The following is a 7,437-nucleotide window of genomic DNA, read 5'->3' as shown; positions in this document are numbered from 1 at the left end:
TCCTCCCTCTGATGCCATCTTGTTTGCTAAACTTTCCACAACCTAATTTTGAACTACGTCCTCCCTGTCTCTCCCATTTTGATTAGCCATGTTGGATTTTCTAAATTTAAATTATCATTAATTTCTACTTAATTAGAGCCTTAATCTTAAAACGAACTACTATTTTATGCTAACCAAAGTGTCCTGATATTGTCACCACCTTAATTATATCAATTGGGAAAAGTGAATTTTTGCGATATTTAAACCCCTTCTGAGGTTTTTCTGTAAACCTCTATTGAGATATTCAAGGTATTTCAGAACATTCAAAGCAGAATCTCTCGCTACAATATGACTTGAACTCAGAGGTCAAGTGAGCAAAATGATCTACTATTATATCTTTAATTTTGCTCTGCTCAATTTCTCCTGTGCAGAAATCAGTGACGTGCATGAAGCAGTGGAAAACAGTTAAAGTCTTTGTCTCCACATTTGGACTTCCAGAATTCAATTTTCTTCATAAAAGCATTCACTTTGTCATAGAGATTCAGAATGTTAGTGTCACGGCCTTGCATGGACAAATTTAGATAATTCAGTTTGCTAAGTGTATCTGCGAGGTAGGCAAGTTGAGGTAACCACACAGTATTCTCAAAGCTTCAACTATTTCTACAAAAGTACACGATGCTTCATATGCTGTCTCCCTTCTTGTAGCAAAATCAAAGAAGCCATCCACTATTGCAGGAGATCTGATTCTGCCTGCTGCTGTGGCGCTTGCCGAAAACATGCTTGATAAAAAAGCAGTTTATACTCTCAAGAAAGTACCCTTATCAAATGACACTGTATGTCGTAGAATTGAAGAAATGGCTGAGGAAATGAGGGAATGAATGATCAGAATGAAACGCGTGAACTTGTGTATAATTCAGACAGTGTGACGAGTACTTTCTGTCATGAACGCAACAGTATGAAGTGAAGCAACAGTAGCTGATGTTCTGACTCCATCTCTACGCAAACAATGCAAAACAGGTGAGCATTGAGGGGCCTGGACTTGATAAAGTGACAGTTTTGACACTCATTTGAAACTTCATGCAGTTAAGAACTCATCTTGTTTGAAGCAAGTACCTCTCTGTGTATGATACAGTGCACCCACTGCACGGAAAGATTTTCTTTCCCGATCCTAGCTACAGATCCGTTCACTCTCTTGGGCATTGCAGCAGCCCTCTCAGTGCAGATGACTTTGCATGAATTCCAACTCAGAAGAAAAAGTCAGTTTAAAAATGTCCTCTCTGATTGAGTTTGCCTTTAAACTTTTGCAAAACAGTATGTGCTTGTTGATACCAATTTCAGGGCATCGAACATAAGTAATCAGCTGAGCTTCTCCACCAATATTCGTGACTCATCAAGCTGAAGGGCAAATGTTTTTGCCATTTTAAGTCTCTCTACAAGTTGAGAGAAAAATTCCTCAGCCATTTCTTCAATTCTACGACACACCGTGTCATTTGATAAGAGTACTTTCTTGAGAGTATCAGCTGCTTTTTTAACAAGCACCACAGCAGCAGGCAGAATCAGATATTTTGCAATAGTGTACAGCTTCTTTGATTTTGCTATAAGAAGGGAGACAGCATGTGAAGCTTCATGTGCTTTTGCAGAAATAGTTGAAGCTTTTTTCATTTTAAGCTGGCAAATCTGGAACTCGGAAACCTTTCTTTGAAAAAGTTCTACCAGTTTACCCACATGCACAGGGTGTTTTATCTTCAAATGTTGTTGCAAATATGCCAGCTTCATCCTGTTATTTAATAGACTTCTCCACAAAGGAAACACAAAGTTTGAGGTGGATCGCTATTTGTAGCTGTGACTCCAAAAGCAACACATTCCTCGCAGAACTGATGGAGTTTTTGCAGTCATTTTCAATTTCTTACAAATTTTACTGTCGCCACTACCACTGCTTCCATCACCTTGTTTTAAAAATCTGTCCATTTTTACATTGGAACTGCATACACACCATGAAAACTTCAACCTCATTAATGTGCGTGCATGCATCAGTAAATGACATAAAACGCATGTTTAATACAGTGTGTATATGCACGTTGTTACTGTATAGTATAATATAATATATAGAGCAGAATAAACTAGTGATTGTACAAAATTTTAGTTTGTACGGACTTCGCTAATGCTTTTTACGTAGCCTGTTGTAAAACTAGCAAATATCTAGATGAGTTGACATACCCCCTGGAAGACCTCTACGTACCCCTAGTTGAGAACCACTGGGCTAGAAGATATACAAGTTAGACTGACCTGCATAATATACAAGTAATGATGAGATGCTATGAATGCATTAAGCTTGAAAAAATGAAAATATTTCTCCTAGCATGTGCTATATTGTTAATAATATTTTGGGGGTTTAAAATTATAACATTTCCTATTGTCCAGAAATCACTTTTGTGTTTGGTTCATCTTCTGAGTATTAAACACTTGCTCACTTTTTCCTGGACACTGAAAAGTAAAGTAGCTAAACTTTATGCTGACTAACCATAACACAACAATGGGTATGTGTGAGTAGGGTGACCAGACAGCAAGTGTGAAAAATTGGGACGGGGTGGGGGTAATAGGAGCATATATAAGAAAAAGACCCAATAATCGGGACTGTCCTTATAAAATCGGGACATCTGGTCACCCTATGTGTGAGTGAGTTAGAGATGTTGCTAAATTTGTAAGGTACATGAATATATTAGTTTACTTTTATCTTTATAATAGTCGAATAGCTGGGAGGTGAATGTGTGCATGCATGGATGGTAAAACAAAAAATGTTCATGTACATAATCATATTACTGATGTACCAAGACTTAATCAAAAGGAAATATTCCTGCATATGAGATGTATTGAAAACTGGCACATATATCTCTACCTGGATGGTGGTGATTATTAATAAATGTATATTTTTTAAAATATACATTTGCTCACTCTAAAAATTATTCTGTATCTGTAACTTCTATCTATATTAAGCAGTTCATGAGGTACCATAAAATTGTGTGATATTGAGGAAATACTGAGTTCATCCTGTGAATGATAGCTTTTTGCTAGAATGCAATCAGAATGTCATGAACCACAAATTATTCCATGGCAGGATGGAAAAAAATTGATGCTTTCTTTTAAAAGATCAAAAAGAAAAAATTGGATTTTTTAATTTAAATTAAATGCCTGTTGATTTTTTAAAATATCTATTTAAATTTGAAATAGACCTTAGCATAGGTCGTCAAACTTATTATCTATTAAAATAATTTAAATTAAATACAAAAATAATAAGTAGTTCATGTTTGCTGCCAACTTTTAAAGAAAATCAAACCACTGAACTGGTGGTAATCACTGGCGAAGCACCTGGAACCAAAGTCTGTTTATGGGCTAACAGCAGTTTTGACAGCAGTAGCCTCTTCTGCAGGTGCAGAAACAATATTTTATTTATTTCAGTTTATTCAACTAGTTCAGTTCAGTTACTACTTCACTCATAATTAAAAAACCAATTGGGAGTTGAAAACCAGGAAATGTTGTTTTCTTCTTCCAACCTAGGAATAAAGACTAGGTGTCAGGATGAGATCTACTAGTTCTAAAATCTTGAAGAACAAAGTGACCAGAAACTATCAGTTCAATTCCAATTTTAAATGCAAAACATATTTTGATAAACTTTTTTCTTATGCGTGTAGCACATTTGATGTAGTTTTATTTAATGTTTAAAAAAATTTGGTTTTGTGCATCTTTAATTTAATTAGAATATCCATCCAAATACATCTTGAAACAAATCACAAGTAAAATAATCATCTAGTAAATAAGAAATGCCTCATTCACCATTTTCTAACATAATAAAAAATGTAAAAATTAAGAATCTGAGCAAATGTATGTTAAGCTATATAACTGCTTAAATAAATATGTGTAGATATAATGTATCCTCCTGGTTAGCAAAACACACACCAGTTTAGTGTAAAGGCTATATTTAGTTGCAAATCAACATGTTTTAATGGTTACCAGCCAATAAGAATCAATCTTTCTTTAGGGAAAATAACTAAAAAGTACACATGCAAAACACAATTAAAATAGATTATTTAAATAAAGGTTTCCTGATTGCTGATTTAAATCGCTTTGATATAAATCAATCCACCCTGTTTCATAGATGGACTAATTTAAGTAAACACCAAACTAAACTTTAATGCAAATACTTTGGGTGCATAACTGATTAGCTGATAATAGCTCTGTTCTTTAAAACATATATTATTGATTCAACTTAAGTTTCTAAATATTGTGACAAGCCAGAGTCTGTTTATGGTTCAGTATGGTAAACCATAATAGAACCTGTCAAGTTATATGTATTTTATGAATGGCTTTTAAAATGTTCAGTATAAAATAAAAGAATGTGAAATTAGAGCAGTATCATAAATTGACACCGGCAAGGAAATTCAGCCTTATGGGCAACATAGTATGATTGTTTTTTTTCCCTTGTGCAGTGTTCTCAGATCAGAATTTCTCTATGTGTATTGAGGTGCAAGAATTGTGTGGAACAGGATGGCAAGTCAACCTTAACTTTGAATTTCTGTGCTTAAAGACACTGTCAAGGATTGTGAAGGCTCAAAATTGGACCTATTTTTTCCCGCTCATTGCATGCTATCCTAATTGTCTTTTCAAATCAAACTTCAGTGCTTCTATTGTACAAATTGCCTGATGCTTAGCACTCAAGAGCTGTCCTAGGTTTCCAGGATGGTGATGCAAATATGAAATAGAAAAATGTTTTATGAAATATGAAAAATGCCTGGCTGGGTCCTTTTTAAAGTTTGTGTCCATACTGTTCCTTATTTTAGCTACCGCAAAGACAATGTGGTCTGGTGGGTTGGGCACTAGACTGGCAATCAGGAGATCTGGGTTCTTTTCCCAGCTCTGCCCTTGACCTGCTGTATAACCTTGCCTATGTCAGTTCCGCTCTCTGTGCCTCTGTTTCCCCTCCACACTTTGTCTTGCTCATTTAGACTGTAAGCTTTTAGAAACCAAGACTGTTTCTCACTGTGTCTACATAGTGCCTACTGCAATACAGCCCCCAGCTCAGGTGGTGCCTCTAGGCACTACTGTAATACAGATATGAGGCTAGATTCTAAACTCTGTGTGGTACATAGGGGGTTTTGCCTCAAAACCCAGTTGAGAAATCCAGTGGGGAACATACATGCACCTGTTCAAAGGCAGGTTCATGCTTCTGCAATTAGAACTGTGGCCCATTCATTAAATCCTGGAGAGATTATTTAAGTATAACTTATACGCCAAATTCAGTGTTGAAAATGTCAGGTCCTACTTGTTTTTAAAAGGGATATTTTGGTATGTGAGTTCATAACAGAAGGGGTGGTGAACATGTCCATCACCATGAGGAATCATACCCCACCATTTTTCAGCATAGAGAATTCCCAAGTAAGTCAGTGGGTGTTGTCTGTAAGAAATTATTTGCAATATGTTGTCTTTTATGTCATTTGCAGTATGTTGTACTTCTATTCAAGTTTTAGTTTAACTGTACAAAATAAGAATCTGGACTAAAGGCATTCTGTAAAGTAAGTAGTTCCATTTCTGTTAAGTAAACCCACCTATAAACAGTTAATTACTTTTGTAGTGGGCAGTATTTATATTCTATGGGGCAAATTCTACTCAGAAGTAAATGTGAAATCATACATGTACATTAGAAGGAAAGATTTTTGGTACTCATAATTTTTAACTTCCATGCTAGTGGGCATGGATTCCCCTTCCTTTGCTGCTAATGTAAGATTGGGTCCTCAAGCGTGAAAGTTACATTGGCTATGGGGACACTTTCTCCTGTACTCTCTTTTCTTTTTAATAAGTCTCTGCCAGCTGTTATCCAGGCTCAAGGACAGGATAGTTGGGCACCTCCAAGGCTGACCTAAATATTGCTCCATAAGATACCCAACAGGTACTTCTCTAGCACATGAAGAATAGTAAAGCTTTCTCCAGAATCCAAGTGGCTTTTCTGTACTATCTGACCTCTCAAATAAGGCATAGAGCGGGTGTCACAAGATTCCTTTTAACACTGGGTTTTGTTGGGCGGCAGTATATTGGCCAGTACAATGCAGTTTTGAACAGGTGTCTATTCTGTTTCAAAACGCAGTCCAGGACATGATACAGTGTTTATCATGTACAAAATATTTCTTCCATAGACTTTTTCTTGTCTTTTAAAAATGCATGTTGAGTATATCCTTCTCCCACAAATCTTACACTTCGTATGTATAATCTTTTTATATATTGTGGTATAGTAAGGGGACCCACCATTACTGAAGGAGTCTAAAATCTGGAGTTTCTTTGTCAGGGATTGTGCTAAGAAATTCAAGATTTTGGTCAAGTTAAACTCTGATTTACATTTATATTAAATATCTCTCTGTCACCTTGAATTAAGATTTGACTTACCTCGTGTGTTTTCACAAGTGGCTTTTTCTTTTGGATGTTAACGTGCATGCTTTTTGTGTAACTTATTAAATTTTAAAACTGGACTTGGTACTTGTGAGTTTTAAAAATTGTTCTCTTCTGATGTATATAGGTCTCAGCAGTGCAAAAAACAAAACTAAGAAAACCTTGTCGTTGCCACATTAACCAACTGTTGAGTTATATTTTCTAAAGCAAGACTGTGAAAATAACTTAGCAACTAAACTTTTGCCTAAGAAACACGATATTATGGAACAGGTCCAACAAATGGAACCTGTTAGTATTATATCTTTACATGGATAAAATCAGCTTACATGTCGGACTATGTTTTTAATCATTTTGTATTCAAAGATCCCCCCCATTATCATGTTGTCTTTTACACCGTTATCTTTCATGCCATGCATAGTCCAGCATAAAAATATTAATGTACAAATATGTGAAATTCTGTTAATTCGCAACAAAATATTTTTGTATATAATAAAATAAAGATTTAATATTGAGGAAAATGTAGTCTTTTTTCATGATGTTCGCTATACTGTGACTTTTAACCAAATAGTAAAGTTGACAAGATTAGACCACACTACACATTAGGTCCTACCTCAATAAATCCCTAACTAGAGCCATCTTATTCTCTTAAGTGCAAAAATTCCTCTGGTGTTGCAAGTGGACTGTCTGTCAACCAATGCACTTAATCAGTATACCCAGGGCCAGTGCTACCATTAAGGCAAACTAGGCGGTTGCCTAGGGTGCCAAGATTTGGGGGCGCCAAAAAGCGGTGCCCCCAATTTTTTTTTTTACAGCGTTCCTGGGCTGGGCTGCCGGCGGCACGCTGACACGTGCAGCTCAGACTCCCTCTCCCAGCGCAGCGGCCGTTCCACTTCTCCCGCCTCCCAGGCTTGCGGCGCCAATCAGTTGTTTGACGCCGCAAGCCTGGGAGGGGAGGAGAATTAGAGCGGGGGCGGCGTGCTCGGGGAGGAGGCGGAGCAGAGGTGAGCTGGGGTGGGGAGCTGC

This window comes from Terrapene carolina, unplaced genomic scaffold (genome assembly GCF_002925995.2).
Source record: "Terrapene carolina triunguis isolate 2854851 unplaced genomic scaffold, T_m_triunguis-2.0 Scaffold84, whole genome shotgun sequence".
Taxonomy (NCBI): domain Eukaryota; kingdom Metazoa; phylum Chordata; order Testudines; family Emydidae; genus Terrapene; species Terrapene triunguis.
The sequence above is the reverse complement of the archived record's forward strand: the minus strand, read 5'-3'. Positions refer to the sequence as shown.